General features: G+C 39.4%; 1 protein-coding gene across 3 annotated transcripts in view; it reads right to left on the bottom strand.

Annotated features, from left to right (window-relative positions):
* NCAM2 (neural cell adhesion molecule 2) overlaps window positions 1-13,177 on the bottom strand; it is a 204,613-nt gene that overhangs the window by 65,116 nt on the left and 126,320 nt on the right. The gene's annotated exons all lie outside the window — the stretch shown is intronic.

The following is a 13,177-nucleotide window of genomic DNA, read 5'->3' as shown; positions in this document are numbered from 1 at the left end:
ACCAGTTATATCAGTGTGTAATATATAAAGAACTACTCCATAATAATTTCTGAAATATTATTAGCACACTTCCTATTCTATTTTGTACTCATGAACAAAATACTTGGCTTTATACTGCACTTTTAAATGCACTGTGTGAGTGGGGCACTGATTACAGAAATTAACTTTACATATTAGTCAAAATTAAACATAATTAAGCCTATCCCAAATGCTCAACACACTATATAGATGCACAATGCAAGATCAACTGGAAAACAGATCAAGCTACTTGGAGAAACAAGATATAGTTTGTTTGCTAATCTGTGAGAAGATTAGTTGTTTGTTGAACAAATCATGGTTAAAGCAAATCATGGCTTAGTGAACATGCTTGACTGCATTTCTAGCATTGCTTGTGTTAAAACTCAAAAACAAGTAGCTATTAAAATTATTTTTTAGAAATTGTTTTCAAAAAAACCACCCAACCTAAAATCTGATTTAAACTTAATTCTCACATAGCTATATGGTGTGAGCTACACATGGCACATAGCAAACAGGATGAAACCCCCCCTTTTCCTCATTAAATACAGTTTCAGGGTGGAAAAATTGTCCCTAAGCTATTCTCATCAAAAACACTGAAAACAAAGAACTGGTTACTTCACCACTGCTAAAAATTGTCACCTGAAACATCTCACCATGTCACATCGTGCCTTCACTTCACCTTCCCTTGATTACAGGAACATGATCAGATTTCTATGTGACTGTTGCATAATACCTCAAATGGAATCAGCCAGAGTGACCATATGTGGCATTCATAAACAGAGGCTACAGAATATGCGCTGAAGAAGCTACAGAAGAAGGTCAATGCCAGGGGACAACATCATTAGGCACTCACTGACCCAGCTAATTGCCTTTGCTGCTGCAGGCTGTTCATCCTTCTGATCACGCAAGAATCAATAAAGAGCACGGAGAGAAACTGTGAGAATTGGGCTCAGAGGGAAATAGCACACTACTGGACCATAGTGTGGAGCTGGGCCAAATTAAGGAAGGGGGCTCTATGAGAATGCTCACGGCTCCCCATCTTCATCTGGATGGCCACCACAAATTGAAAGTTGAAAATACGACTTTAAAATAGTGGCTTTAAAGTTGAAGATGAATGGGTTTGCAAACCGTGTGACATGAGATAAGATCCATCCAAATCAGGTAGATTTATTTTAAAAGGATTAAAACAAAAAATAATGCCCAAGGAATCACTGAATCAACAGCTTATATGACAGAACACAGTTTACTGGAAGCACCAAGCTTGGCAGCAAATTGAATTACTTTGACTTTGACACATGAAGCACTATTATGACAGTTAAATTGCAGTGCTGTCAATGGTATCTGATACGACCCGTAATTCAAAATGAAGCCAATAAGTTCAAATGAGAAGAAGTGTGTGCTATACTACTGGTAAATTAGGCCCATATCAAGAACATATATAGTATTTGATAGAATCATAATAAATTATAACTTGAGTTATAATTCTCAAGGCACAGAACCACTAAGCACCTTTCATTTCTAAGAGTTTAGCATCTTCATAGTACTGTATCAGGAATAAATGTATCTGAAAGTCTATAAGGCTTTCCTGCCTATTTGTTTAATAATTTTATTATTATTCCACTTGGGTGGAATCAGGCAGAGATACTAAGAAGTAAAAGGTGCAACGGGGAACAGTAAAACACAGCCACTTAATTCTTAGAAATGCAAAACAGAACTGTGTAAGCACAGTGTTTGTGCTATCTGGAGTGTTTGTGCTAAACTTGAGGAAGTAAAACTGCAGTGGAAACTTTTCCACTGGAAACCAGATCATGTTCTGGCTAACTGGTAATCAAATATTGGAGCATTTCATCATTTAATTGGGATAGCACACCGACATAAAGTGGGTAGTTTCTGCAATAACAGTTCCTTGTATTTAGCAAACCTATGCAGCTCTCAGCAATCCCAGCCTGCAAAGTGGATCAGAATATTTTTTACAGTATGTATTTTTCAACAAATTTTCTGCCCAGGTGTTTTGCTTTGCTGATGTTAAGCTGAAATAATGGCATAGACTGTTCAAACAATATGTAACACCTCTGTGAATTCTCAGAAATTTGTATGCATACTTGATGAAGGCCATATTGCAACATGAAACTTAGAGTGTTTAATATATATTAAAGAAAGCACCAAATCTATATTTAATAAATTTATACCACTGGATGGCTTATATAAGTCATATAGAACACAATATGAAAGCACATATATGCTGCTGTTGTCTTTGTCCATGGAGTTTTCTTGGCAGGGATACTGGAGTGGCTTGCCGGTTCCTCCTCCAGATGGATCACGTTTGGTCAAAACTCTCCACTATGTCCTGTTCATCTTGGGTGCCCTGCTCAGCATAGTTCATAGCTTCTCTGAGTTCTTCAAGCCCCTTCGCCACGGCAAGGCACCAACTACTGGTGCTGAAGAAACTGAAATTGACCAATTCTATGAAGACTTACAACACCTTATTGAAGTGACACCAAAGAAGGATGTTCTTCTCATTATAGGGGATTGGAATGCTAAAGTAGGGAATCAAGAGATAAAAGGAACAACTGGCAAGTTTGGCCCTGGAGTTCAAAACAAAGCAGGGCAAAGGCTAATAGAGTTCTGCCAAGAGAACAAGCTGGTCATCACAAACACGCTTTTCCAACAACACAAGAGACGACTCTACACATGGACATCACCAGATGGGCAGCATTGAAATCAGATTGATTATATTCTCTGCAGCCAAAGATGGAGAAGCTCTATACAGTCAGCAAAAACAAGACCTGGAGCTGACTGTGGCTCAGATCATCAGCTTCTTATAGCAAAATTCAAGCTTAAACTGAAGAAAGTAGGAAAAACCACTGGGCCGGTAAGATACAATCTAAATCAAATCCCTTATGAATACACAGTGGAAGTGAGGAACAGGTTTAAGGATTTAGATTTGGTGGACAGAGTGCCTGAAGAACTATGGATGGAGGCTCGCAACATTATACAGGAGGCAGCAACGAAAACCATCCCAATGAAAAGGAAATGCAAGAAAGCAAAGTGGCTGTCCAACGAGGCCTTACAAATAGCGGGAGAGAGAAGACAAGCAAAATGCGAGGGAGATAGAGAAAAATACAGGAAATTGAATGCAGATTTCCAAAAAATAGCAAGGAGAGACAAGAAGGCCTTCTTACATGAGCAATGCAAAGAAATAGAGGAAAACAACAGAATGGGAAGAACCAGAGATCTGTTCAAGAAAATTGGAAATATGAAAGGAACATTTCGTTCAAAGATTACCATAATAAAGGACAAAAGTGGTAAGGACCTAACAGAAGCAGACAACATCAAGAAGAGGTGGCAAGAATACACAGAGGAATTATACCAGAAAGATATGGATGTCTCGTACACCCCAGGTAGTGTGGTTGCTGACCTTGAGCCAGACATCCTGGAGAGTGAAGTCAAATGGGCCTTAGAAAGCACTGCAAATAACAAGGCCAGTGGAAGTGATGGTATTCCAGCTGAACAATTTAAAATTTTAAAAGATGATGCTGTTAAGGTGCTACACTCAATATGCCAGCAAGTTTGGAAAACTCAGCAGTGGCCAGAGGATTGGAGAAGATCAGTCTACATCCCAATTCCAAAGAAGGGCAGTGCCAAAGAATGCTCCAACTACCGCACAATTGCACTCATTTCACATGCTAGCAAGGTTATGCTTAAAATTCTACAAGGAAGACTCAAGCAATATGTGGACTGAGAACTCCCAGAAGTGCAAGCTGGATTTAGAAGAGGCAGAGGAACCAGAGGCCAAATTGCAAACATGCGCTGGATTATGGAGAAAGCTAGAGAGTTCCAGAAAGACATCTACTTCTGCTTCATTGACTATGCAAAAGCCTTTGACTATGTCGACCACAGCAAACTATGGCAAGTTCTTAAAGAAATGGGAGTGCCTGATCACCTCATCTGTCTCCTGAGAAATCTCTATGTGGGTCAAGAAGCTACAGTTAGAACTGGATATGGAACAACTGATTGGTTCAAAATTGGGAAAGGAGTACGACAAGGCTGTATTTTGTCTCCCTGTTTATTTAACTTATATGCAGAATTCATCATGCGAAAGGCTGGGCTGGATGAATCCCAAGCTGGAATTAAGATTGCTGGAAGAAATATCAACAACGTCAGATATGCAGATGACACAACGTTGATGGCAGAAAATGAGGAGGAATTAAAGAACCTTTTATTGAGGGTGAAAGAGGAGAGCGCAAAATATGGTCTGAAGCTCAACATCAAAAAAACAAAGATCATGGCCCCTGGTCCCATCACCTCCTGGCAAATAGAAGGGGAAGAAATGGAGGCAGTGAGAGATTTTACTTTCTTGGGCTCCATGATCACTGCAGATGGTGACAGCAGCCATGAAATTAAGAGACGCCTGCTTCTTGGGAGGAAAGCAATGACAAACCCAGACAGCATCTTAAAAAGTAGAGACTTCACCTTGCCAACAAAGGTCCGTATAGTAAAAGCTATGGTTTTCCCAGTAGTGATGTATGGAAGTGAGAGCTAGACCATAAAGAAGGCTGATCGCTGAAGAATTGGTGCTTCTGAATTATGGTGCTGGAGGAGACTCTTGAGAGTCCCATGGACTGCAAGAAGATCAAACGTATCCATTCTTAAGGAAATCAGCCCTGAGTGTTCACTGGAAGGACAGATCGTGAAGCTGAGGCTCCAATACATTGGCCACCTCATGAGAAGAGAAGACTCCCTGGAAAAAACCCTGATGTTGGGAAAGATGGAGGGCACAAGGAGAAGGGGATGACAGAGGACGAGATGGTTGGACAGTGTTCTCAAAGTAACAAACATGAGTCTGACCAAACTGCGGGAGGCAGTGGAAGACAGGAGTGCCTGGCGTGCTCTGGTCCATGGGGTCACGAAGAGTCGGACATGACTAACCGACTAAACAACAACATATGCTGCTGTTTAAAAAAATACAACAAGAAACAAAATGCAGGATAAAAGCAGCAATTAAAACATTTCTGGAAAGAGAGAATAAAACACAGAAAAAATAGAAAGGTCTTTGTTCCAGAAAGACAACATAGTTCTTTGAAGAGGATCTCATAAATAAGGTTCATCAACTGACAAGACCCTATTCCCATTGCCACCTGCTTTACGTGAGACAGCAGGAACTCTGGACCTCAGGCTGTGTTAGAAGCATCTCTTCAGCTACCCAGGTCAGAAACCATTCGGGACTTTAAAAGTAAACAACAGCATTTTGTGACCAAAAATGAACCCGGAGCCAGTGCAACAGCACCAGTAAGGTATGACCCCACCATTCAGGTCTAGTTAGCAGATGAGTAGCTAACTAACTAGCTAACAGTTTCCTGACAAAGGTAGCTCCAAATGTAACACATTGCAATAGTCTAATTTGGGGGTTGCCACCTCATGGATGAGTGAGGCTCGCTATTTCTAGCCAAGCAGAGTCACAGCTAATGTGCCATCAAAAGATATTATGAGCTGTGGAATCATGGTTCCAGTGACAAAGCTGGATCAAGAAGCACCCCCAAATTGTGAACTCCTTGAGAGGAATAGCAACATCATGTAGAACAGGTTCTGGGCACCACAATTCAAGAAGGACACTGACAAACTGGAACGTGTCCAGAGGAGGGCAACCAAAATGGTCAAAGGCCTGGAAACGATGCCTTATGAGGAACGGCTAAGGGAGCTGGGCATGTTTAGCCTGGAGAAGAGGAGGTTAAGGGGTGATATGATAGCCATGTTCAAATATATAAAAGGATGTCACATAGAGGAGGGAGAAAGGTTGTTTTCTGCTGCTCCGGAGAAGCGGACACGGAGCAATGGATCCAAACTACAAGAAAGAAGATTCCACCTAAACATTCAGAAGAACTTCCTGACAGTAAGAGCTGTTCGACAGTGGAATTTGCTGCCAAGGAGTGTGGTGGAGTCTCCTACTTTGGAGGTCTTTAAGCAGAGGCTTGACAACCATATGTCAGGAGTGCTCTGATGGTGTTTCCTGCTTGGCAGGGGGTTGGACTCGATGGCCCTTGTGGTCTCTTCCAACTCTATGATTCTATGATTCTATGATTCTAGGTTAAACATTCATTGGACAACAAATTGCCCACCAACTGGAGCTTCCCAATCTCCATCTACTTTATTACAGATTTAATATGTTCACGTCCACACCAGACTCAGGTGTAAAGCATACTGATGAAACCAAACATCAAACCTGTGGGTGATGTCACTCAGTGGCCTCAGGTAGATGTTGAGATGCATATGGAAAAAGATGGAACACTGTGGGACTACATAGCATACTGGGCTGAACAGCAGTCCCATAGCACCACCTTCTGGAAACAGCCTTCTAGATAGAAATGGAATGAAAACAGAATTGCAATCCACCTGGGGCCCCTGTTCATTCCAGAATTTACACAGAACTACACCTACAGCAGTCCTCCTAATTTATTACTATAAACAATGTCCCCAAATTCAGGCACATTTGACCCCAGTACTGGAATGGTCCAGTCAGGTTTTCTAATGAAGGAGGGTTAAAGAAGCTACAAGGAAAGTGTTCATTACTGCTGAATATAAAATAAGTCATTCTCCCCATTCCTTTCAGAGGAGGGAAAAACTCTCTTAGGCCATTATTACATCGATGAGAAGTGGCTTTGCATAAAATCAATACAGAAATTATGCAGAGCAGCAAACCCTTGGCTGGAAACTGTCTCCATACATTTGAATATTTCCATTATGTTTAATGCCTCAGAAACTGTTAGGAGAATACTAGGTAATATATCACTTGTCACATCCAGCAGGTAATTCAATTAATGATTTCTTAGATCCAACCCTAGTGTATGTTCAGAGTTGTATCCAAAATTAGATATGGAAATTTACCTGATTCAGCATATGCACCTAGGGAGCTATGATGGCCAGGCATAAACCTGCTTGTTAAACAGATGGCCAAAGGTTTTCAAAATTTAGTGTTATTTCCCTTCTCCAGAAGGGTGGGGGTGGGGTGGGGTGGGAGTAAACTGTGTGGCTTATTTATGCAATGTTCACCTTTTACTCCCAAGCAGCTAGCTTTTTGGCTCAATGTAAAATAACTTTTTTTGGAGGGGCCGGGGGAATCTTTCACCTCTGACCTTCTAATTTGCTAATCCCTTTGAATAACTGGTTTTATTGGATTGTTTTACTTTGCAACTGAATATGTTTATCTGCCACTGATGCTTGTGTTTAGCATTTCAAACCTTTAAGGCAGACATTTCATCTGGTTTTTATATCTGGTTTTATAGCTGTGCTTTTGTATCTTATCACTGAACTGTCAGGAAAGATGAGATATAAATCTGGTAAATAAATAAATAAATAAATAAAATCTAGGTGGTTCACAGCATAAAAACACAGGATGAAACACAAAATTCATAATCAATACAAGAACAAGAACAAAACAAGCCAATAACCCTGCTTCCACCTTTGATTCAACAGATGCCCATGCTAATGGAAGAAGAGGGGAAGTGATTTTTTTTAAAAAAACCATTCCTCCCCCTCTCCCAGTTCCCCCTTGAAAACTGGTTACAGAGTTGTGACATCCCTCCACTCTCGGAACAATGGCATTGGGGGAGGCAGGGAAGATAGGAAAAAATGTCTCTCTTCCTTTTCCTTTAGCAGACACATCCACTAGGTCAAAAGTGCTTTCTTTAGCACAAAATTCAGTTCTTTTTGCATCCTCTAATCTATGAATGCTGGTCCTGCTCATGACCCTTATTCATATGCATAGCCCTCTCACAGAAGAATTATTATTTATTATTTATTTTAGTATTAATATTGTACCCTAGAACCAAGTTTTCTGGGCAGCTTACTACAACAATAAAAGGAAACTAAAAATAAAACAAGCTGCATGCACATAACAGCACTCAGGAACGTGCATGCTGAGTGAGGCTCCACAAGGAGCAAGCTCTATTTTCTCATAACTTGTGATTCAAGGACCCAATCCCCGCTTGGGGAATAAAGACAAATGGACACAGAATGTAAGGTTAAAGGGGAAGAAAAGGCCACAACTTTATTGATTACAGCATGTGAGAAGGTATTGGCTTAGGCACTGGACCACAAAAGATTTGACTCCACCCACTCGGAGAGGGGTGAGTCTGAAGAGGGGTTAACCACCAGTCGGGGGAGCCTGTTGATTCTAATACAACTATAAGCTCTCCCCTGATGTCACTACACAGGCATCGGACAGGATCCACGACCGCCGGATTCCTTTAATGGACTTGAGGCGAAAAGTAAGCGTAATGAGGCAGAATGGCTGGCGCGGCTGCATTTTGAGCAGCAAACCATGCCCCCACCGAGCCTCCCGGTTGGGTGCCCAACTGGGGGCATGGCGCGCCAGCCATGAGGATAGGGCAGGGGGCAAAACGCCCCCTGCATGACGCGGGAATCGTCTCCAGCTCACAACACCTCCCCTCCGGAAGGAGAGGCCTTCTTACAGATTTAGAAACATAGGAAGCTGTCTTAAAACAAGTACAACTTTTGATCCATCTAACTCATTATATCTACAGTGACTGGCAGAGATTCTTCAGAATTACATCTGCTGTACACATCCCAGTCTTGCTTGGAGACGTTAGGGATCGAACCTAAGACCTTCTGCATGCAAAGAAAGTGGTCTGTTTCTGAGCCTCAGCCATTCCCCTATGGAACCCTTGAAAACAACTCTTTCAAAAAACTATTAAAATAGCACTTTGCTCTGCAAACAGTCAGTTTATGCCTTTTGCAGGCTGTTAAATTTCTATGCGGTGGAAGAAGTCTTCAAAGAATTTGAATAAATTTTAAGATTACAGTGTGTATTCAAGAAACATCATGCATTTTTAGACCAGTTTCTTGAGATATATTTTTTATGTATGTATGCAAACATTTTCACAATTGAATTGGGTAGAATCTATGCAATAATTACCTTAGGCAGACAAATTATAATGGGACAATTGTATTAGTTTGTTGCAGTAAAAACAACAGTCCTGTGGCACCTTAAAGACTAACAGATTTAGTGAAGCATAAGCATATGTCATAACAAATCTGCTTGTTTTTAAGGTGCCACAAGACTCTTTTTCATTTATACAGATGGTGAGATTTCTTAGAAAGTAAACACACCTCAGCAGATCCCAACTCTCTAAATCGATGAAAAAGAATTTCCTGTCGCTTCAGTGCTAATATATGTAGCAAATACATGTTTGTCATCTTCTGAAAGTGATGCTGCCTTGTTTCCTAAACATATTATGTGTTGGCTGCAAGCTTCACCTTCTGTAAGTCTCCTTCCAGCCACTGAATACATTTTTTATGGGTTCCTATGATCTTCAGAGACCTAAGTAGCCTTTTCACTTCAGAGAAATCTTTATTCTCTGTGGGATCTCTCATGGCAGTCTTTGAAGGCAGCAACAGCCTAGTACTGGAAAATACTGGTTTATTCTAGTGTGTTTGTAAATGTTCATTTCTGCTGAGACAGCAGCAGGTGTCATGGGTTTCTCTGTTCTCTGTGTGTTCGATGTCAAGGCCACAGTGAGCCAGAAAGATATATCTGAGCTCAGTGAACTGCCTGCTCATTCTTACTTTCACTTTTCTTTTCTTCTCTTCACATCCTCTGAGTTTCTATATATTTATTCTTGAAGTTGGTTTTTGTTTTGTTTTTGCAACTAAGCCAGAAATCATTAGTAAAAGTTCTATTTGCTAATGAGCTTTGACTGCTCGTGATTTTTTGGAATCAAATGCATCCAACAGGCTTCTGCAATTGTTCTATCCAACAAGACAAGGAGCACCTTGGGATTTAAGGCCAAATCTTGTCAGGATCCTTATTCTGGGGCCTTGAATGTTATCATTAGATCTTCTCAATAAAGGTGTATATTTTACACCATCACTCTCCCTCAACTTTTTCTGCCCAATCCCTTACCAAAGGGATTAACAGCCCAATGCCTTCTTATTCTTAGCTTTTCTTCCAGTGTTGCTCCCATCTCCATGTAGCTCTGTGTGCCACCTTCCATACTGTTGTGGAGGGTTTCTAACCCTCTGGGAGAATGTGGGAAGTGGCAATTGGGTCTGCAGGAAGATGTGGAATCAGCAAACATCAACTTCCCCATCCACCATTAGGAGGAAAGTCTGAATACAGCCCAATGTTTTAAAAATGGAATATTCTGTGGAAATTCAGTTTCCCTGAATATTCAACAAGGTTTCTCTAAATCTAGAATATTATGTCTCTGTTTGGGGAATCTTACTGAGCGTATGAGATAGCATAACTGCAGTCATTCCTAATCTAACCAATGTTTCTCAAGCTTTTTCAATATGGACTCTGCATTCAGACATCATACAAACCAGAATTTATTGTGATATTAGTGCACCACCGTGAGCCTTGGGTATGCATGCTCCTCATGCCATCTCCTCTTACAGCATGATTACAAGCTGGAATTAATAAACTTTCACTTCCGTTTTTGATTAACCACCTCTTGTGCTATCTGAACAGGCAAACTGATCAAGGTGGGTTGTTTCAAACATTAATCATAGTTTGTAACAGCAAGTTGTAGTGGGGAGGGGAGACAGAAGCAAAAGCTTTCAAACTCCTCTTCACAGCTGCACAAGGACAAGCAAGTGGGGAGCATGTAAGTGCAAAGCTATCTGAAGTGCATTTACATCATAGTAATCTATGATTTAATATACAGATAAACACAGCAAGGATCGGCTTTTAAACTAACCATTGAGAAACTGTGTTAAGGTGGTGGAGGAGAAAAACACAGAACAAAATTTAGACAAAACAGAATGTTGTTAGCAAAGAATTTAGACACTGAGGGGGAAATGACTTTTCCTGTCTCTTTCTTGCCCTATCAGATCATGTGCACAAAAAGGGTAGGAATGCTCATTGACTTGGCATTGCTACTGGAAAAAGAAAAACATGCCCACAGCCAGATGGACCTTTTATCAACTATATATTATAAGCTCCCTCTTCTATGATATGGATTTCACTTTATCATATAAGATTATTATTTTTATAGCTTCAGTAGTCAAATATATGTGAAATAAGCTAGGAAATAAGCTGGATGTCAACTGAGAAGCTTCACAGCTACACCTCCCAAAGATGGAAACAGATTCAAACAGTATTGCAAAAATTGTAGCATCTGCTGGCGATTTTCCAGGCCCATTTTTAAAGGCTTCATAATCTTTGAATAACATAGCTTAGACAGCATTCCTACATATATGAGCAGGGAAGTCATATCAGAGGTGAGGGGCCTACTTTTAGTTATAACAGCTTAAAAGATCAGGACAGCAGCACAAGATCTTCTCAACAGAAGCTCAGGACATAGAATAAGCTCCCGTATGACAATGGTTTTTGCTAATGTTAAGAAAACATTGGAAAGCACACACCTTCAGGCTAAAGTTTTGGAATCTGAATATATTAATAATACAAGGCATTGCCTGTGCCACCACAACTACAACACATTAATTGTTTAAAGTTGCAAGGATTTCCCTCTTCAATTGCCCATATCTTCAAGCATTCTTTATTTTTCACTATGTCCTTTGCTTTTCCATACAAGTTTAACTTCAATTTAGTTCATTGGATATATATATATGTATATATTTAAAAAATAATCCCACAACGTTTTATATAAGGATCTTCATTTCCTTTCTTCAGATTCTTCAACTGCTTCATTACCACAATTTTATATAATTGTTCCTTCCCTTGATTAGTTTCAAGAATCCATTCAGTTTAAGAACTGATAGTTTTTGCCTTGCATGTATTTTCCTATTACAAAGTTTTTGCAACAACCAGATGACCGTCTCATTTTCCTGCTATACTTGTGAATACTTAATGTAAATCACATGGTATGTGAAATAAATCATATGAATATTAATGCATTTGATTTCACTTGCCTCAGTTTTTTTCTACCCAGGAATTATATTACTCACCATAGTCATATTCACTTGAAGTTTTCTGAAATTTCTCCTTTTTCTGAATTAACTTGAAAAAGCAGTTACCCTTTATTCATTAAATCATTGTATTTCAGGAGCTTCATTTATGCCTCAAAGGTCAATGTATGTCATAACTGCTTTTATATGCTTTTTGGTGACTCCTACTTAAGTAGTTTATTTGCTCACTGACATCATTAAGATATATCACTGCAATAAAGTTCACATGCTGACAAAAAAATCAGTTCCAAATGAGTAAATGCCAAATCCATTTTTCAGTTTAAACCCCAACATGCTATCTTTAGTACTATTTTGAAGTTTTTATAAGTAATACCAAACCAGTTTCAAGACAATCTAAAAAGTAGGTTTTAAAAATGAGTTTAAAGTTATAAAATAAGTTAAAATGAGTGCAGTTAAAGATGCTTACTATGAGATAAAGAAAAACAAAAATAAGAAAAATTGCTGACAAACAGATCAGCTCATAAATGAGTTGCTTTTGTTTTTCTTTTGAAAAAGAAATTTTCTACGAAGAAAATTGCTGTATACAAAACCATTCAATACTTCTGTGAAGTTAAAGAAAGCAGTGTTCTGAACTCTCTGAGCACAATCAAGATACCGTAATTTACAGCACTTTTTGGTCCCACTGATATCTAGAGGACTTCGATGTACTTAATCTTTGGCTATATCATGACAGATTTTCTACTATGTGGATTTGTCATAGTTAATGTGGGTGTCACTAAAATAAGTTTGCATTATACTAATTTGCACAGAGATGAGTTCAGATACAAAGGTGATTCCCTGAGTTCACTAAATAAAAAAGCCGAAAGTCAAGAACTAAAACAAGTTATTTCATGCTTCAGGCCAGGAATATTAAGGAAAATTATTACTGATAGTAAGTCCAAACAACTTGATCCTGGAATTCTCATGCACACAAAGTTGGACTTGTATTTAGTTTTCCAATATACAGACTCTGTTCTGTACTAACACCTGGAATTAAACATTAATATGAGTACTGTCTAACCCGATCTGTCACACACATACTGGTTAACCTATATCACCCCAGTTATCAGAACAGATGATAGAGCAATTTGTATTAAAGACAAGCAGCTACTTAGTAAAACTCAGAAAGCTGAAGTATGTGGGAACTCAAATATCATAGTACAGGAAACAATTGTGGGTGGATGGGGAAGAACCAAATTATGAACATTTCAAAGGAATGGAAAGACCTGAAATA

The sequence above is a fragment of the Podarcis vaucheri genome, assembly GCF_965113315.1.
Source record: "Podarcis vaucheri genome assembly, chromosome: 4".
Classification (NCBI taxonomy): Eukaryota; Metazoa; Chordata; class Lepidosauria; order Squamata; family Lacertidae; genus Podarcis; species Podarcis vaucheri.
This window is presented reverse-complemented; position numbering and strand designations above follow the sequence as displayed.